At 39.7% G+C, this 18970-nt stretch overlaps 1 protein-coding gene across 2 annotated transcripts in view; it reads right to left on the bottom strand.

Moving 5' to 3' along the window:
• Positions 1 to 7133, bottom strand: part of phf24 (PHD finger protein 24) — a 42467-nt gene extending 35334 nt beyond the window's left edge. The window contains exon 1 of one of the 2 annotated variants that reach the window (XM_031292644.2): positions 6595 to 7133. The gene's annotated coding sequence lies outside the window, so the exon portion shown is untranslated. The remainder of the gene's footprint in view (positions 1 to 6594) is intronic. The other variant, XM_031292646.2, reaches the window with a different exon arrangement.
• Positions 7134 to 18970: the final 11837 nt, after the last annotated feature.

The following is an 18970-nucleotide window of genomic DNA, read 5'->3' as shown; positions in this document are numbered from 1 at the left end:
GCTTTATTGATAGAGACAGGAAATACGTGGAGACCCTAACCTTAGGGTCGAGACCAAGGGGTCCCACATAAATCTGAAGGCATGGGATAATTAACATGCTGGGACTTCTGGTAAACAAAATATGTTCATTTTTTCTGACTATATCTTAAATCTTTTGCTGTGGTTTAACTGATCAATAGGTAATAGAATATGCAGTCTGTGACGAAGGGTCACAAAAAAACACGGAGCATGAAGCATCACAAGGAAATCCAACAAAAGGCTGGGACCTGTGATGTTAAATTATTGAGTAAATAGGAGGCATCCACACATTTCATGGCAATCCATCCACCAGCTGTCACCACAAATGTCAACCTCATGGTGGTGCAAGAGGTAAAGTCAGCCTATCACCAAAGTCAGTAGGATTCATCCTCCAGGAACCATGAATGTCTGAACAACATTGCATGGCAATCCATCGAGTACTTCATCAGTCTGGACAAGGGGTGGACTGACTGACTGACCGGCAATTTCCACTGGATGCGGAACGTCTGCGGAACGTCTGCGGAACGTCTCCAGAACGTCGACGGAGTCATTAGGTTTCCATTAAAGTCAATGTGTGTATTTCTACTGACTGCAGAACGTCTGCGTCCCTACTCCGTCCCAGTTCCATCAGTCCGCAGCCCTCCGGAGCAGATACGCAGAGCTTCTATTTTTGACGGAGAGCTCCGCAGCAATTCAGCACAATTCAGATTGTGCGGGACAGGAAGTCGAGCACAGAAACAAAATAAAACATCCGGTTACTTTTCAAAATAAAATACACCATGCTCACGGCGGGTCATATTTTCCTGCACTACACCTTGAAAACACAGCTCAGAGTTGTTTCCCCTCTACTCCTCTGGATGGAAACAAACTGTTGTTGGTTTTGTGGTTCTGTTTATAGACACTACATCCTGTTATATCGCGCGAACATACGTGAATCTCGTGGTCGGCTGGCCGCAGCCGTTACGCAACAAATCCGGACCTGGTGGGTATTGACAGACGGCGGAGCACGCAGCCGTTCCGTAGCGGAGCCGGTTCGCAGACATTCTGCATCCTGTGGAAATCCACAGTGAGCGTCAGACTGACATTGCCTTCCCAAGCCGCTAACATGGGGAACAAGTCAAGATAGCCCTAAATTGGATACTATTTGAATCACTTGAATGTATAAAAATCCCCAAGTAGAAGTGTCCAAACAGCTCATACATGCACTGTAAATACAGCCTATGTGGTGATCGCAAAACAGGATGTCTGACTGATTATTATAGGGACTTAATTATCCACTGAAGTGACCTTCCTGCTCTGGCTCGGAGCAGCACTGGCACAGATATCAGCGACAGCCTTTAGATGCCAGAAATGTCAACTTGTAAACTGCCGCCTCTTTCACATGAACCCAAGGTTAAAAAAAAAAAGGGAATTTTAAAGCTTTAGCATGCATGGAAGCAAGGCTTGCATAATGGTATGGTTGATATATTGATTAGATGCTTCTACCACAGCTGGATCCTCAATTACTCTGCAGTGCAGATAATGGACTGTGCTATTTAAATGAGATAATCAACAAAAAACAAATTGTTCTTTAATGGCCAGCAAAGTGAATAGACTTCATAAACAATAGGAGGGAAATGAGAAATAATAACAATAAACTAAGTGCTATTACAAGCCCCAAGGTCTTCACACACTCCATCAAATCAATAAATAGTCAATGGCACAAATATAATTTAATTATTCTTTGAAAGTCAAGCACTCATAAGTCTCAGTCAAAATCTTATTTATCCATGATAGAACAAAACATATAAACAAACATAAAAAGGAAAGAGGGAACAATAGTGTCTATCTTCCTGCATTATTAATAAATACCATGCCACAATTCATTTGTCACTACAATTCAATAGCAGATTTAATGGAAATGTACACTCAAATATGTACTGGGGAATTGTATGATGCCAGAGGGAAGATGAAGACAGGTTGCTAGAAAATCATGTATCTCTCACAACACACATTCTTCAAACAAAGCTGGAAGTGTGAAGCCACCGTTGATGAGAGAAAATATCTGAGCACACAGAAGACCTTGTCATATTCCGGTTAACTTATGAATTTTAAATGAGGGCCTTATGTTTTTTTTTCCTCAGTGTGCAAGTCTATTCTGACACAAATGGGTCAGTGGCTGGCTTTGATACCTTAGGTTATTAGACAGGGCTGAGTAACCTGCCACTTGGTTGCCTCACATGTCTAAGATCCTAAAGCCTTTGACCACAAGCCTGTCAAACCTCTCAACCCAATTTCCTGCCTGACTGACAGCAGCATTTGTGCAGCTCAACACCCGCATGCACTTTATACTAACGAGAGATGGGTGATGTATTTGTTTTCCATGCATGACAGCACTCTAGTGAGTATCTAAAGCAAATACATGTAAATCAAACTGTTTTTTACAATCTTATTTTTGTACCTATCTGTAATAATAACATTGTATTCACCAAGTTAATTGCTGAAATCTGACAACGCTAAAAATGAGGGGACAAGAAACGAGCAGTCGGACGATCATACAGGTTTTAAACACAGCACCAAGTTAGCCAAAATCATTCAAAGACACAATTACAGGCCAACTGTTAAAGTAGTATCCAAACAGTCTGTTGTAAACACCCATCACAATTTATAGATTTACAACCTTACTTAGTAATTCGTTACAACAATATTTCTTTAGCGAAGAGTAGCGTAAGGGATTATAATTTGAAATTAAGTAAATAATTACGGTTACTAAAGTAATGCACTATTCTCCGACAATGTTGGGCTCGGCTTGTTCGCCGTTTTTCTTCTGAGTTTGTTGAGTGGTTCATATCAGTTTGGTTTGCAGTCAGACAGACAGAAAGGCATGACCTGCCCTGATATTCTTACCCTAACCCTAACCAATCTCCCCCCTCATGCCTAACTAACCCAACCAATGAAGGCAGCAAGTACTAGCCAATCAGAGGCAGAGTAGGGCAGGTCATGACTTCGCCATTCTAGGAAAACAATTGAGGCATCCAGTACGTACGTTAGCTTGGAGCAGCGAGCTAACCTCTCCCGCTAACTTCAAAGTAGTCTTATGTATATGCTGTGTGCTCTTAGCCAGCTTGCTAACATTAGTTCATTAGATCATTAGCGATGTGGTTTTGTTCAGACTTTGTTGAGTGCTGCTTAGCTAACTTTGGGGCTAACATTAGATAGCTGCTAGTAAATAACTATGTGTTTGACCATACGATCTTGGTTTTGTTTTAAATAGCTGACCTATTGTTTACAACCTGTTTGATCATCTGACTGCTTGTGTCTTTTTCTCCATCACACTTTGTTGAAATGATTTTGCCAGATTTCCTAGATCTCAGCAATTAGTTTGGTGAGTACAAAGTTATCATGCCCCAAACTACCAACATCTGACACAAATTGTAAAAAAAACAAATGGCAAATTTTCCTTCCAGTGCCAAATGTATCTAAAAATTGACACCACTAAGGCTCAGCAGTCACCAAAATTCACCCCCTTATATTACATTTGAGAGCAATACAATCTGAGGAGGATGGTATAAAACTCCCTCAGGCTTGATGTTCAGTAGGCTCTTGCAGGAGCAGCTGCCTCTGCTGCTGTGCTCTCCTTTACGGATCCCTCTGAATGATTTAAATGCCCCTGGATAAAAAAAGATCTGGACGAAGGGAAGGAAAATAGTGCCACTCCTTGGGGCAGAATCTGACATATATGGTGGAGGAAATGTTATTCTATCAAGCTGCACTGCAACAGAATATTCTGAAGATGGTGAGACATAGCTGCAATATACTCATTTTTGTGTCTCGTGTGACATGATCTCAGATTCTCCTATAGTCATCCATATTCCAAATACAGTACGGAGAATTGTATCCTTCATTTTGTTTACCCATTTTATCCGACACTTTATAAACTTTTTGCATTTGAGTCGGAGAAACATTTTAGGTTCAGTATTTATATACTCGGGCTCCTGATTTATGTCAGCAATTCAATGTGACGAGCACTCAGATGATGTAGCCCTCAGGAGCACCTTGGTTTAATTAAATATTGATGATTTCAGAGGGAGGTGGCACCAAAGTGCTTTTTAAATCCTCATGATTTTTTTTTTTTTTTTCTTTTTTTGCTCCTCTGAGTACTCATTCATTTAACACTATCAAACCATGTCGGGCCAAACACACTTCTTCCAACTCTATCAGTTCACAACAATAATAGCATCCAACACACTGGACTGGTGTTCCATCATCAATTTTATGAATGTAATGCATCTAAGACAGAAAAAAAGAAATCATCTATTTTTGTTCACATTGGTGACTAGAGCTAAGGATATTATGCCTAAACAGGAAATTAATCTTTAGTTTGAATTGGAATCCATTTTCTCCTATAGGCAGAAGTGTATTAGAGGGACACCTTAAGGTCTGCATTAGTATTCAGTCCTCTGCTGCCCAAGTGCCACCATGGGGGTGTTATTGAGGTCTACAGGGGCTCATGTAACAGCCATTTATCAGTCTACAGAAAATAGTCCACAACTACTTACAATGGTAAGTGTCACGCGGTCCCTCTATAGTCAATTATACTGCTGAAATGGATTATTCTTTCGGTTAGAATTGTTTATATAACCAGGTCTGTTGTCATTGTAGGTACATTTGGTTGGCCAGGTGCCAGAGAGGATATAGCTTAAAGATGTTGCACAAGGATACTGTGATAACGTGACAGACTGCCATGTTCAACAATTTAGCTCAAATAACTTCACCTTTTAAGGTGGACCTTATACTGCATGTTTTCCAAAGAAAACGTAATTGAGTGTGTGTCAGGAGAATAACAAAAAACAACACATAATCCAATGTTTTCTCCGTAACATATTTGGGGGAAAAAAAAGTGCTTTACTTCAAGACAAGTCAATAAAAAATGTGTAACAGAATCTTTTTTTTCTTTATGAACCCTTTAACCACCTTCATTTTATCTTTAGGACCCCATGAGTGGCTACGTTAGAATATGAACCGCTGCTTTACATGACAAACAGTACAGCAAATAAAATCCTATAAATCTGCAGTTTTTGGTTCTTCTTACACTACGAGACAACCGACCTCGTTTACAAGCCACATTTCTAACATGTTAACATACATGTTACATGAAAGCGTGACGCTAATCTGTATCCGGCTTTACTCCCATGTTATGTGAGTCAGTGTTCCTCTGACTGTACGAGTCCCTTTCCAAAGCTGTTGGCTGTCACTGTTATGTGCTGATTAGAATCCCAACCAGTCCTCCTTTTCATTCCCTGTTTCAGGGGAGGAGGGGGAGATTTTTTTTGAATGGAAGCATCACAAAGCATGCCTTTTCATGGGAATGAATCCCCCTTTAGCCGAAGATCTCACCCATGGACCAGGGAAAGCGAAGACCTGGAACTAATTACGCTAACGAGTTCGCCCTGATCCCTGTAGTAGCGACTGAGTGGAATCATTAACAGCCATTCAAAACACGCAGATGTACTGTACGTGCACTTGGACACACGGGGCCAAATAAATCAAATACAAGAGGTAAAGTAGGATTCTCTTGCTGCCCCCTGGAGTTCTCAATTCTTCTGGAAGAAAACTACTGCTTTGTGCATGAACCAACATCTCTCCCTCTGGCATGTCATAGCCTCATCTCCCATCCTTGTACAGTACAACGACAACAACAGTCTCTCCAAAAACATGCTCAAGGCTCGAGAAATGCGTACAAGGGTTTGAAATTCAGCTAGTGAACTGACCAAAAAAAAAAAAAGTGTCTGAATGGAGGAGGAATTTAAATCTCAATGCATCGTTGGACTGGAGACGTTGGCATTCAGGCGCTGCCAGCCAGAGAGCCTGTGCCAACCAAAACGCTCTTGGAGAGAGTAGGCTGCTTAACACCAAAATTGGCTTGTTTGTGGACCTATGTGGGCTGGGACATAACAACAATAGGGTTGTAAGCAAAGACTGAGGGGGGGGGCTTAATGGACAGCAGTACTCCCCTGTGGGATATAGGGCTGGGAAAAGTGCACAGAACGGCTGGAGACTGACTGAGCAAAGTATGTCTGCTGCAGGAATTCAGAATGATCCAGCCATGCCATTAGTTGCAGAATCTCCCATTGATACAACTTCCTGTATAAGGTCATAGGAGGAAAAAAAAAAAAAAGCAGAAGCCTGGCGCTTTAACACTTATTCACCCAATGACGTACATGCACCAGTACTCCAAGAACTCCCTGAATTTTGTCTTTTCACTCCAATTTCTGTGGGTTTTTTTCTTCCTACATCGCACTGTTATAAAAGGAAAGGGACCCAAAAGCAGCCAAAGCTACCGGGGGATATAGCACCGTGAACTGTAGTTTGATAAAAACCACGACGCCCTGACCTAAATATGCATCCCATACAAACATCTGCAATGAGGCTTCCCAGCACACCCAGCTATACGAGTCCCGTCACAGACCATGTTCGCAACATCAACAAAACCAAACTGGATGTAGACCAGCAGAGCGTCCCGCATGGCAGTTTTAGTTCGTTATGTAATCTTTTTAAAGAGAAAGCCAAGCATGGCAAAGGGCTATGTGGACTCACCGTAAAGAGTAAAGGCTGGCTTTTTCACCTCGACTTGTGTGGAGACTTTATCCTTTCTATCTCAAGCCCGGCCGTCCAGCATGGCAAGACTTTGCTCGAATGAAGTAGCCTATGTGCGCCCGTTACTCGCCTGTCGGAAGCCCCGCAGAGAGATGAATGGCACAGCAGTTTATTATTCCCTCCTTCCTCACAGTCCCACAGAGGAAAATTTACAGTCGGAAGCAGCCCCTCTCTCCTTGGCAGCAATAGAGACTTCTCCGAGAGCCGCGGACAGCTCCGGTGCTGAAATGTCTTACCCTTTTGTTTTTTTTTTGTTCTTTTTTTTGTTCTTCCTCCACTCTCCTTTCTGAGCTACTCCCTCAGCATCTGATCAGCATCTGAGGAGAGACACGCAGCTTGCTGGCTGTTGGAGGCAGGAGGAGTGCTTGCTGCAGACTCACAGGCGCCCACTGAAGTTCAATCACGGATTTATAACCATCATATTTGCAGCCCCCTCCCTCTCCGAGAGCCCTGCGAGTTCAGTCGTAATCATTTAGGTTAACAACTTGTGGGCTTCCTCAAGCTTGATCCTGGAGCGTCTTGATTGGCCCGGGACCACCAGGTTCCTGCAGGTCCCAAAAATAATGACGTTATTAGGAAAGATTCCTCAGCAGCCAATTATGTCAGACCAACGTGTTATACGTAATAGGGGATCATTTAGAGAGAGGGTGTGCTGCTTCAAAGTTTGAATCCCATTTTAGTCACTTTTTTTTTCTCTCAGCAAAGGAAGCCTGAAGTCAGAATTTAGCATATGTTTGACATGGAGGCACATTATGCACGCAGAGCTGCATCTGCACGGATTAAACTGCTGAGAGGAGAACAGGAAAAAGAGGAAAAGCTGCTATCAAATGTAAAAATTCAGATTTCTAACCACTTTAATGTTGAAACAACTTGTGTTTTTCTGAAATGTTTTCTAGGCTACATAATAAGTGAAGTGTGTTCACTTTTATTTGGAAATTACAACAGTCTCCCCTTTAGCACGCGGAAATATGCAGTATATTGAATATTACTCTCATAGTATGTGATTTAAAAAAAATACCAGTGAAAATGCGTTTAGCTCAGACAGATGGCATGCAGTAAACCATTGAATTACTGTTGATTGGACAATCCCCATTGTTGTCACATCTATTAGAGTATCCCCTTCTATCTAATGGACAGTGCCCAAAAATATATCAGAATTTCTCTTTTAAAAGAACATCATTTCCACAATTTATGCAATACCTATACTCTGTCTTGTTTCATATTGTTCTTGACATTAAGAAACAAAGCCACTTGACAATGGGCAAAATATAAGCATATCTCATATATGTAGGGCTGCAACTAATGATTATGTCCATTTTCAATGAATTTGTAAGTTTTTGTTAGATTAATCGTATAGTCTAAACCCACATTGATTATACTGTAAATAGACAAAAACAGCAAATCCTACCATTTGAGGAGCTAGCACCAGTGAATGTATTTGCTTCATAAATGCCTTAAATGATTAACCAATTATCAAAACTGCTGGTAAATAATGTTCTTTCCATCTACTGTGCAATCAAACAATTCATTATTTCAGTATGTATGTTTGTCTAAATAGGTAACTGCTACAATATAATGCAAACATGTCGACAATTGTGCTTCTGAGTGAAAATTTCCCAACCAAATTATATACATTATCTCATTTGTACTAACATGATTTTTTTCACTCATAATGTTTTAGTAACTAGAAATCCTTGTTTCTTTCATTAATATCCATGTTAAAGAATTGCTGTAACACAGATATGCTGTATCTGAGTATTAGCATAAAAAGTAAGTGGCGGAAAATAATTTCAAAGTTGTACTATAATAACCTCTGCTTTGCAGCACACATAGTTTCTTCGGGGAGTCCCAAATGAAATTGAATTACATATATTGACATGTTTGTGCAAACATAAAAAAAATTATCCTCCACAAGGACAATAATAAAACTTGAAATTCATCTATATGTCAGCATTTTTATTCAAGCATGGCATCCATACACATACAGGATATTACAGCATAAATGTCTTACTCCTTGCAACATAATATAAAAATCCAAGCATAGATAAATTATGTTTATGTGGTGTGACAGCTCACAAAGAGTAATAAGCTGAGTCAGTATCATTATAATGGGTTTTCCAGTGCCTGTCTACAGCAGGGGGTGTATGAACAAATGGTATGCACCATATCCCATTGTGTTGTTCCATGGCCTGCTGGATCAAATGGAAGGCCATGCATTATTGATGAAGACGTAAATGCACACTGACCCATTGGTCTTTAAGGGAAGAGAAAGAAATACCCAGCTATGGTATGTCCCATTGGAAACCTGACCCCTCGCCTACCAACCTGTGACACTTTTCCTTTGCGCTTTACAAAAAAAATAGAATAGAGATTTTCTTTCCATGCTGGCTAGACTGTGTTAGGCTACTATGACTTATTGGTTAAATGAGAGTAATGTGTAACCTCAAAAAAAATGAAATATGCTAACTAAAGACACTCACTTTTCATTTTCGGGCAATCTGAATATGTTTCATGGCCTTTCACACTGGCAGCCTATGGTTGTTTTGAATTTTTGCCATGGTTTGCACTTCGAGATGAACATAAAAGAGTCATAGTCTTTAAGAGGAGAGAAAATGTGTTATAGCTCATGATTAAAACTTTTATTTTAGTTTTTTTCACAGAAATGGGCTCTTAATGAAGATAAGTGGCGAAGGCAAAGCCACGCTTTGGAATGTTTTTAAAAGAAGAATTAGGCTGGGAAAGCAAATAGCAATGGCCTCAGTTTCTCTTTCAGAGCAGTGCTAATGGTCTCAGTGGGGCTGTTTGTCACTATTAGCAGTCCATCCACAGCCCTGTTGCATTCTCACTATAACAGCATTCCCATAGATTTGGAGCTGGATTTTGGAGCACTGCAGTCACTGCCTTTTCAGCCCTGAATTACCTACCCTGTGAAGAGAGAACATAGGGCCTGATTGGTCCGTTCAAGTGAGCAGTCATTTCACCTTTCTCTTGAAAGCCTATTCTGTCACTTGTTCCTGTGCTGAAGGAGTTTTAATACAAGAGCAGCTATTAGAGAAATGACCCCTTATTCAGTAACTGTCGCTCTTGGTCCAATAAGGTAGGAAGCAAGGGTGAAATACAAAATTTGGGGGGGGTCAACCTGCTTGGGGGGGGTTAATGGTTTAATTATTTACACATACAGTAATGAAAATCAGAATCAGTGTATTTTAGAGTAAGTTAAGATAGATTTGTATCATCCCAAAGAAAATTTGTCTTAGACACAAACAGTATCTGCTGTTTTAGAGAATTTAACACAACATATTGCATACATACATATAGAGTCAGTTAAATTCTGAAATATTGAGGAAAGAAAAATAGCTTTTATTTAGCTTTTGGAGGCATTTGATGAATCGATCAATCTTATCTAAATCTCTGCAAGAAATCAAATGAGTTTATTGTTATGTCTCGTCAAGTTTGTTAAGTGTTGTCAATCATGTCTTGTCTTGTTGTGCATTTCCTGTTTTATTTTGTATTCACTCTCCCTCTCGTTTCAGACCCTGACTTCCTCCCTTTGTGTGATTTTCCCACCAGTGTGATTGTCTCCCCGCCCCTGATTGTTTTCACCTGGTCTCCCCTTCCTCTTGTATAAATAGTCCTTGTCTCCCTTTGTCTTGTGCCAGTTCGTCTTGTCTTGTCTCCATGTCAGTGCTGCAAACGTTCCAGCCAGGTTATTTACGCCAATTCGAATGTTTGATTATTATCCTCCTTGTGAGCGCCTTTTGTTTGAACCTTTTTCTAGTAAAGACTTTATTTTGTTTGAACTTTCTACCGTGTCTCTGGGTCGTGCATTTGAGTCCTCCAGTGTCGTGTGTCTGAGTTGTTACATTTATTTCCTAAAATGTGAAACTATTAGTTTAACTTCATCAACAGTAATCATGTAGGCCTAGTTTTGCACTCAACAAAGTGAATCTGTATGAACCAGCAACCTACTGAACTCATTACGGAGCAAATAAGGTCAGAATGAGATGTTCTTCTCTTCAGAAACAATTGTCTGATTGGACAGGATTTATTAATTCATTTAAAATCCTAAATGCCACTGCAAAGTAAGCAGAGGAGGGGACAAGACCCCAGGGACAGAGCCGCACCTGTCCAATTTGTCTTATTTCAGGATTAAATAATCTTATCATGGGATTAATGAACACTGACTTGCAAATCTTAATGAATACATGAATATTAAGATATTTCAACCACAGGTGATGCTTTTGTAAAGTCACAATACATTTCATTCAACATGGGTCATGTTTCACTCACTATTCCCAGTTTTCATCCAATATACGTGCTTACGTGTATATTGTGTTAGCATTGTTATTATTACTTGTGGTATTACTGATTTTGTTTGTTTGTTAGTTAGTCTGTTATTAAAAAAAGAAAAGAAAAGCCTCCCGCAGACAGGTGCTGAAAAATAGCAAATGTGCTAAAACACTTAAGCAATACATCTGGTTCGTCCAATGTAACTGTGATGTCCATGTCAAACACAATCTTAACTACATACAGTATAGTTCCTGTATGTGGTTGTACCTCTTGACGCCATTATCAGTCTATTGCTACATACAGACAACTGGCTTTGTGGTTCCCAACCTTTTTGGTCTAATGTACCTTAGTCTCGCTTTGCCAGACCTTCCTCCGCAGGCGCTATAAGCGCCGGACGGAGCCAGGGTGCCGCTGCAAAATAGCCTCTGGAAGGAACTTGTTTTGGTGGAACATGTGCTTGTTCAAAAGTTGTTTTTATTCGTGCAAGAGAAAACTCAGATTGGACAGATAGTCTAGCTAGCTGTCTGGATTAACCCTGCAGAGGTCTGAGGAGCAGTTAACCATAGTCGACCGGAGTTTAAAATTCCAAAGAAATTACACAAAGAAAGCGGAAGGTAACAGATATCCTCCAAAAAGAGGGACTCCGGTGCAATTTCCGGCGGCACCGGAGCAATCCCGGAATGCAACGTCAAGGATATAGGCTAAAGTAACAGTAACAATGTAACCCACTTGAAGGCAAGGCATCATTATTTACTAAGAACATTTTATCAACAAGGCAATTCAAAGTGCTTTACATAAAACACTAAGAGCATCGAGACAAAGTGCAAAAGAAACATTAGAAAAAAGGATATTTTGATACATTAAAAAGTCAAGAGAATAGAAAACAAAAACAAGCTAAGTAGAGTAAGACTAGTACAATGCATTGTGAGAAATGAATAATTCTTTGATCTAATAAAAGGCAAAGAGAAAAGTCTTCAGACATGTAGACAGAAAGCAGACCTGTCCCAGACGTCTTGAGTGCTCTGAATGGTTCATAATGTATCCTAGCAGGAGATCAGAAATGTATTTTGGCCCTTAACCATTCAGTGCTTTATAAACCAACATGAGTATTCTGAAATCAATTATTTGTCAGGAAGCCAGTGTAAAGACCTCAGAACTGGAATGATATGATCCACTTCTGTTGTCTTAGTGTGGATTCGAGCAGCAGTGTTCTGAATCAGCTGTTGCTGTCTAATTTTTTAAGGGGGACCTGTAAAGACATTGTAACAGTAGTCAAATCTACTGAAAATAATACATTGGACAAGTTTTCTTCCAAATCCTGCTGAGACATAAGTCCTTATGTCCCACAATAACAACATTGTAATTGTGGCTGGTGAAATTCAGGTCTAAGTCCATATATGACTACACCAAGATTTAACCCCCTAACCCTAACCCCAAACCTATCCCTGTTCTAAACCAAATTAAGTAGTTCTGGCGCCTAAACGTAACTAAACTGCGACCGTTTAACAGCGTTAACAACGTGTTTAAAACAGTGGCCGATACGTTCTCTGTGGGTCGTGTTTCCTGCCACTGCTAGGGGCGCTAATTTATGAAATGATCCTATGGGTCTTATAAGGGGGTAGGAATAAAAGACCTATAAGCTCGTATGGTTTGGAGGACATGTTGGAATCTGCCATTGTTCCACACGAGAATGGATGACGCTTGACAAGCGCAGCAATAACTAAGGGGGCTTTTTCTCCTCTCCTCTTTGCTTTAATCATCATTCATTGTCAGACCGTGATGTTTAATTATGTCTCTGTCTCATTTCAAGAAGTCCTCATCTCTTTTGTTCATGCATCTTTAAATTGGTGAATACAACCTTTTTTTATTCAGCCAACGTAACTAAACAAATAGCAACAAACACAGAAAGTCAAAGATACACGCTCATTGGTGTGAATGCAAATTAATTAAGGTGATTGCTTTGCTTTGGAGCATGGCAATGAATCTTTAATGTCACGTTATCTAAACATTTATTTAGCATTTTACAGAAAGATCTTGACGGGAAGGGTTTAGAATCAGCCTGAGTGAAGGCTGTGCTTGTAGCGGTTTGATGTTTCATCACGATCAGATTAACTGGACGATGACTCAGCCTTTCAATCTCACAATGTGGAGTAGGAAAGAAAGATGGATGAATGGTTCACAATTTAAAAACATGAAACTAAAAACTTTCTTTTATTTTTTTATGTTGCTCTGTGTTTGTAGAATGTGTTTTTCAAGTATCCTAACTTGTGGCCTAAATTCTTACTTATAAAGTGTGTAATAACTTCATGATACTAAGGTATATTTATTTTCCATTCAGAAATCTCTGTTGTATACATTTTGCTGTCTCGTGTGGCCTCCCTAATCATGTCTTTAAACAATGTAGGCTGGAAAGACCTGTTGATGCCAATACCAACACTGTTGCCAGGCAACTGATCAGCCTCTTTACTGATTTAGATTCACTCCGATTCAGCCAATGTTCTCTTTGCTGTTTCCAAAATTTAAAGTGTGAGTTAAAGGTTCAGTCCCTCAGACACCAAATCATCTTACACAGTTTAATAATACAGGTTATTATCATATCACAGATTGCAGGCTTAGTTTTAGTTACTTGCTTAGTTGTTTTATTATGCTGCATAGACGATATAATGCCTTATAGATATCTGTGGAAGCTGGAAATTGAATGACAGTTACAGTTACAACTTCAAATGTAAATGCAGTGTGGCACGTGCCGTTTGTGATTTCAGCTAACGAGCTAGAGAGCATTACCATAAATTGGTGACATTAATATTATCTGTGGCAAGAAGGAGGGTGACAGCTGCACAAATATCCATTTCTTTGGGGCATTCATGTTATTGCAGAATGTTATCCAAACCTTCCAGCTGGGACTTTCTGAGTCATGTCAGGTCTGGTCAAGACACCACATTATGTACTATGTATGGCATCTAACTGTAAATCTGAACTACCTGTATTTATTGTGGTAACAGATGGCTTGAAGAACATAGCAAAGCCAGAAAGTTTGTAATAAATAGAAGCAATAATGATGTTGAACTAGATTTAGCAACTGGGCTTTGCGCTCTGACCTATTTGTTTTGGTCTACTTTCTTGTATTGCCCTGCTATGACATGAACTACTACGACTACCATTTGTAGTCACTGTTCCATTATCTTTGTGACTATTATTGCCACTGTTCATCACATCCCCAACCGGCACCGTCAGACACCACCTACCAAGAGCCTGGGTCTGCCGAGGTTTCTTGCTAAAGGGAGTTTTTCCTCACCACTGTCGCACTAAATGCTTGCTCTTGGGGGAATTACTGGAATTGTTGGGTCTTTGTAAATTATAGAGTGTGGTCTAGACCTACTCTATCTGCAAAGTGTCTCGAGATAACTCTTGTTATGATTTGATACTATAAATACAATTGAATTGAATTGTTTAGATGCTTGCACTCTTAAAAAGAAAGCACTGATAAACCGATTGTATTGTACAATACCTGTCCAACACTAAACAGATGACAGACAAAGTTAGCAACTAGCAGGCAAACATAGTGGAGCATTTAGCTGCTAAAGAGTCAGGTATTTCCCTCAGGAGTTGGAGGAGAACAAAACAGAGCTAAAAGGTGAGTGAATATTGGACTTACATTTGTCAAGTGACCAGAAACACAACTCCAAATGCATGATAATGTTGATCTGCTGGACATGTAAATAGTAGACAGTGTACTAACAAGTTTAGCCTATCAGTTAATGCAAGACATAATGAAATAAAAACAAGCTTGTATCCTGTGTCTCCATGTTACTTGTTTCGCTATTCTTTCTATATTCTATATGTAAATTATTTATGAGGCAAAAAGTAAATACTTGTTATAAATATTTATCTCTCTTTTATTTTTATTTTTTATTTTGTAAAATAGTTCCGATGAGTCATGCTGCAATCATGTAGACAAACAACATATCCAATCATATGTGATTCTGTGGAGTGACAATCCTAAGCATTACCCCCAAAACACAGCAGAGCTTGAACAACTTGGTCATCTTTCCACTAAGGTTTTATTGTTAGTCTAGTTTATATCAATTCAATTCAATTCAATTTTATATATAGTATCAAATCATAACAAGAGTTATCTCAAGAGACTTTACAGATAGAGTAGGTCTAGACCACACTCTATAACATACAAGGACCCAACAATTCTAGTAAATCCCCCAAGGGCAAGCATTTAGTGCGACAGCATTTCATTTCTGGGATTGTTCAGGTGCCGCTGGATGGTTCCTCAGATCTCTGCAGGGTAAATCCAGACAGCTAGCTAGACTATCTGTCCAATCTGAGTTTTCTGTTGCACGACTAAAAACTTTTGAACGTACACGTTCCACCAAAACAAGTTCCTTCCCGAGGCTATTTTGCAGAGGGACCATTGCTCCGTCCAGTGCTTAGTGCCAAGCAAGACGATTGCGATTGGTTTAAAGAAATACCAATAAACCAGAGCACATTTTTCTCCCATCCCGGAATGCTGTGTGAACTAGCCAGATCCTCCTCTGGCAATGCAAGATTATTTTAAGTCCATCTCCAAAACCTTAAACAAGCTCTGAGGAGGTGGCTAAAAAGATACAGACGTGGCCGCAATGTTGTCCAAAAGTTGTCCGACATAGCAACAGTAACAAAGGATGGGATGTGTTTAGGAAAGAGGGTGCCATCCAGCTCTTCATCGCTGTGGTTGCCCAGAGGCTTCATGCTTGCTACGTCTTGCTGCCCACACATTTGATTAACTCGGAAATAAAGCTAAAGATGCGAAAGTAAGAAAAAAGTGTGGCACACTCTTGCTACATATGCATTTCCCTATATATTAAGGTAGCTAAAGATGCTCCATAATATTACTTAATTGTTATTTAAATGATTGCATACTATAGCTTTGAATTGAGTGCTTGTCCCCTTTAAGACAACTCCTAATGTCTCTCCTGTGGAGTAGTGTATCCCCACACTCACATACCCTTGCATGATATGATAGAATGAAGTGGTCATTGGATTTCCATCCTTGCACTGAAATCCGATAGACTGCTGCCAAATACTAATCTCTTATCTACCTGTCAATCACTGTGGAACTGTATGACAAAGCAGAGAAGAAGGACACTGTCTAGCGCTGTTACTTCTGGAGCGCAGCTGCTCTGTGTCACATCATGGAGCTCATTCAGCGACATGTGGCTTACCTCATGACTAAGCACAGTTGGTGTGATTTTATCCAGATGCTACCTGCCAATGTATGCTGCTCAAGCCTTCCCGATAAATCGAGGCCACTGTCCTTTCTTCTCCTCGTCAAACCGGATCAGAGGATTTGCTCTGACAGCACTGTTTACCTCTTTTGTTTAGCTAATTGCCCGTCACGTGAATATTTTCAAAATTAAATTTAAATTGCGCATGTACATGGTCATTTCCTCAATCCTCGGGGTTGATTAATGATTGTGAGATGTGCTCTTTTTCTCCAGACAATTTGACGTCTTTGTCTGACGATGTAGATTTATTACCAGATCTGACAAAGCCCCATTATTCAGCATCACTCCCTAGAGCTGACAGAGTGGATCTGGCATTGAGGCATTATGGACCACAAGCATCCATTAGAACCAAGAGGAAGGGAGGGCCAAACACAATGTCAGACAGCTTGAGCTTTTGAATTTAATTAAATGTGTCACAGGTTTTTACCTATTTATGGCCCGGGTGCAGTAATAGGGACAGGCTGTAACTCCTGCGAGCACAGCAAAAAATCCACCTCATTTATCTCCCGCTGTGAACAGAGAGCTACATATTTTCAAAATGTGAGCAATTGGAGGTGTAGCTTTAACAAGATAAAGTGGGTGAAATGTGAAATAAATTGTTAGAGAGAAGATAAGGGTGATGTAAAACATGTGGCAGTATTGCCTGTCAGCTCCAAATAACAAAATTGTAATACAACTTTATTTAGAGATTTAAAAAGAAAAGTAAAAATGTTTATCTACTCCACCATCACTTCACGTTGGAGTACTTTCTGCTCACACCAGCAGACATAGAGATGTAGTGTGATCTGTGGCTACCAAGGTAACCTGCGTCTATTGCTGAGGGCTCTGAAAGGACCTGGCAGGGTTGATTAATTAGACATGAAGTGACAGAAACGGAAACAACATCTGAGACCACCAGAGACGCAATTTTAACTAAAACCATGTGAAGTTTTCGGAGAGGATGCTTTCTCTTGTTTATTCAGAGAAATTATCGGAATAGTTTCCACCCATGACATCTTCATCTTTTTAATATACAGAGGTTAATTTCTGTGCACTCCGAGGAAGCCAGTAATGAAAGGAAAAGCCATTAGCTGAGCATATAAGATCCCCCTCCCTGCCTCTTCAGTGAGCAGAAATTAAAAGTAGATAATGTTTACAAATTACGGACATATTTCCATGGCAGCAGCCCAACAGAGCATTTTAGCACAATTTAATATCCGAAAGGACCCCTTCCTGTGATGGAAACACCCCATGTTTCAGATGCACCTAAGTTCACAATAGGCAGGATGTGGTCAGCAGTCCAGATGTCCCCTACAAAAACAAGTGCATCCATTATTCACGTTTACTGTGTAATTAATCAGAATGCTAATTTAGGCTAGCGAGAAACAGGCTTAAAACAAAATGTACTTATCGGAAAAAGTCGTTTAGTACAACTAAATGCTAAACAAGACATTTTAGACTACCACAACGCTACAAATAACTTTCATGAACTGAAACACACTGTAGGGTCAAAGTTCTAAAACAAAAACACGGACAACAATTACACACAAGTTCACGGTTATTTAAATGTAGCCTACACAGTGCCATGGATTGCTAAGCTTCTATCCAATCACAAGGGAGACACCCCCTAAAAAATACCCAGCTTTATTATCTACTTTACTCTAAATGGGAACATAATTTACTAAAAGAACATCATGCTGTATTGAAAAAGACTTGAAACAAGCGATTGAGACTTCAGACTTCTTTCGGCAACCAGTGGAGTCACCCCCTGCTGGCCATTAGAAATAACGCAGGTTTAATGCGCTTCTACATTAGCTTCACTTTTAAGACCCAGCGGCTACGTGCACCTTTTTTATACAGTCTAATAAGTGACATCTTATGGTTTGTTGTTTTAAAGCACAAAAGGCACATACACCATCTCTTGAAATCATCAGCAACTCAGTTGTCAAAAGTTCAATTCATTTTATTTATAGTATCAAATCATAACAAGAGTTATCTCGAGCCACTTTACGGATAGAGTAGGTCTAGACCACACTCTATAATTTACAAAGAGCCAACAATTCCAGTAATTCAAAAAGTCAAAAGCCGTTTGGATTGTCAATCCAATGCATTTTAAACAACCATTATTGGACACTCAGTGAATTATGATACACAAATAAAAATGTGATTGGACTTCTGTACGGATGAAGGAGAGATCTGATAAACCCATTTGGAAAAACTGATGAAAAACAGACAGCTGCAGGCAAAACACAGCATTGCAATGATCTAATTACATTCTTCCGCACATCCTCCACAATTACAGTACAGCTGCCTCCCCAAATCACTGGGTATGTTAATAAGTAAAATGTCTCAAGCTACAACTCTATTACACGGAAACAAACAGAGAAGTCCCAGGCTGAGCCGGCTGGCTAATTGGAGCTCCGTATGAAGTGTCCTGAGGTGTTTATTACAGTATGTCAGGTATTTAATTTTGAGATGTTATGAATTACTGTTTTCCAACTAGACAATGACAAATGTATAAAATACAAAAACAAAGAACTAAGACAATAGAAAAACACTCAAGGGGGAGAGAAGAGCACTTAAATGTATTATTTTCAAGTGTGAGGAAATGAAAGCCCCTTCACTATAACAATAAATATCCGTGACTAAATAGGCAACAATCAAAGTTTAATGTTTTACCGTTAAAGTGTAGCACTCAAAAAGAAATAATCTGCCTCATTTGGACTAGTGTGGGTAATACATCTTTAATTAGTGCATGGATATTTTCGATA

Source organism: Sander lucioperca, chromosome 14, assembly GCF_008315115.2.
Source record: "Sander lucioperca isolate FBNREF2018 chromosome 14, SLUC_FBN_1.2, whole genome shotgun sequence".
Classification (NCBI taxonomy): Eukaryota; Metazoa; Chordata; class Actinopteri; order Perciformes; family Percidae; genus Sander; species Sander lucioperca.
The sequence above is the reverse complement of the archived record's forward strand: the minus strand, read 5'-3'. Positions and strand labels throughout refer to the sequence as shown.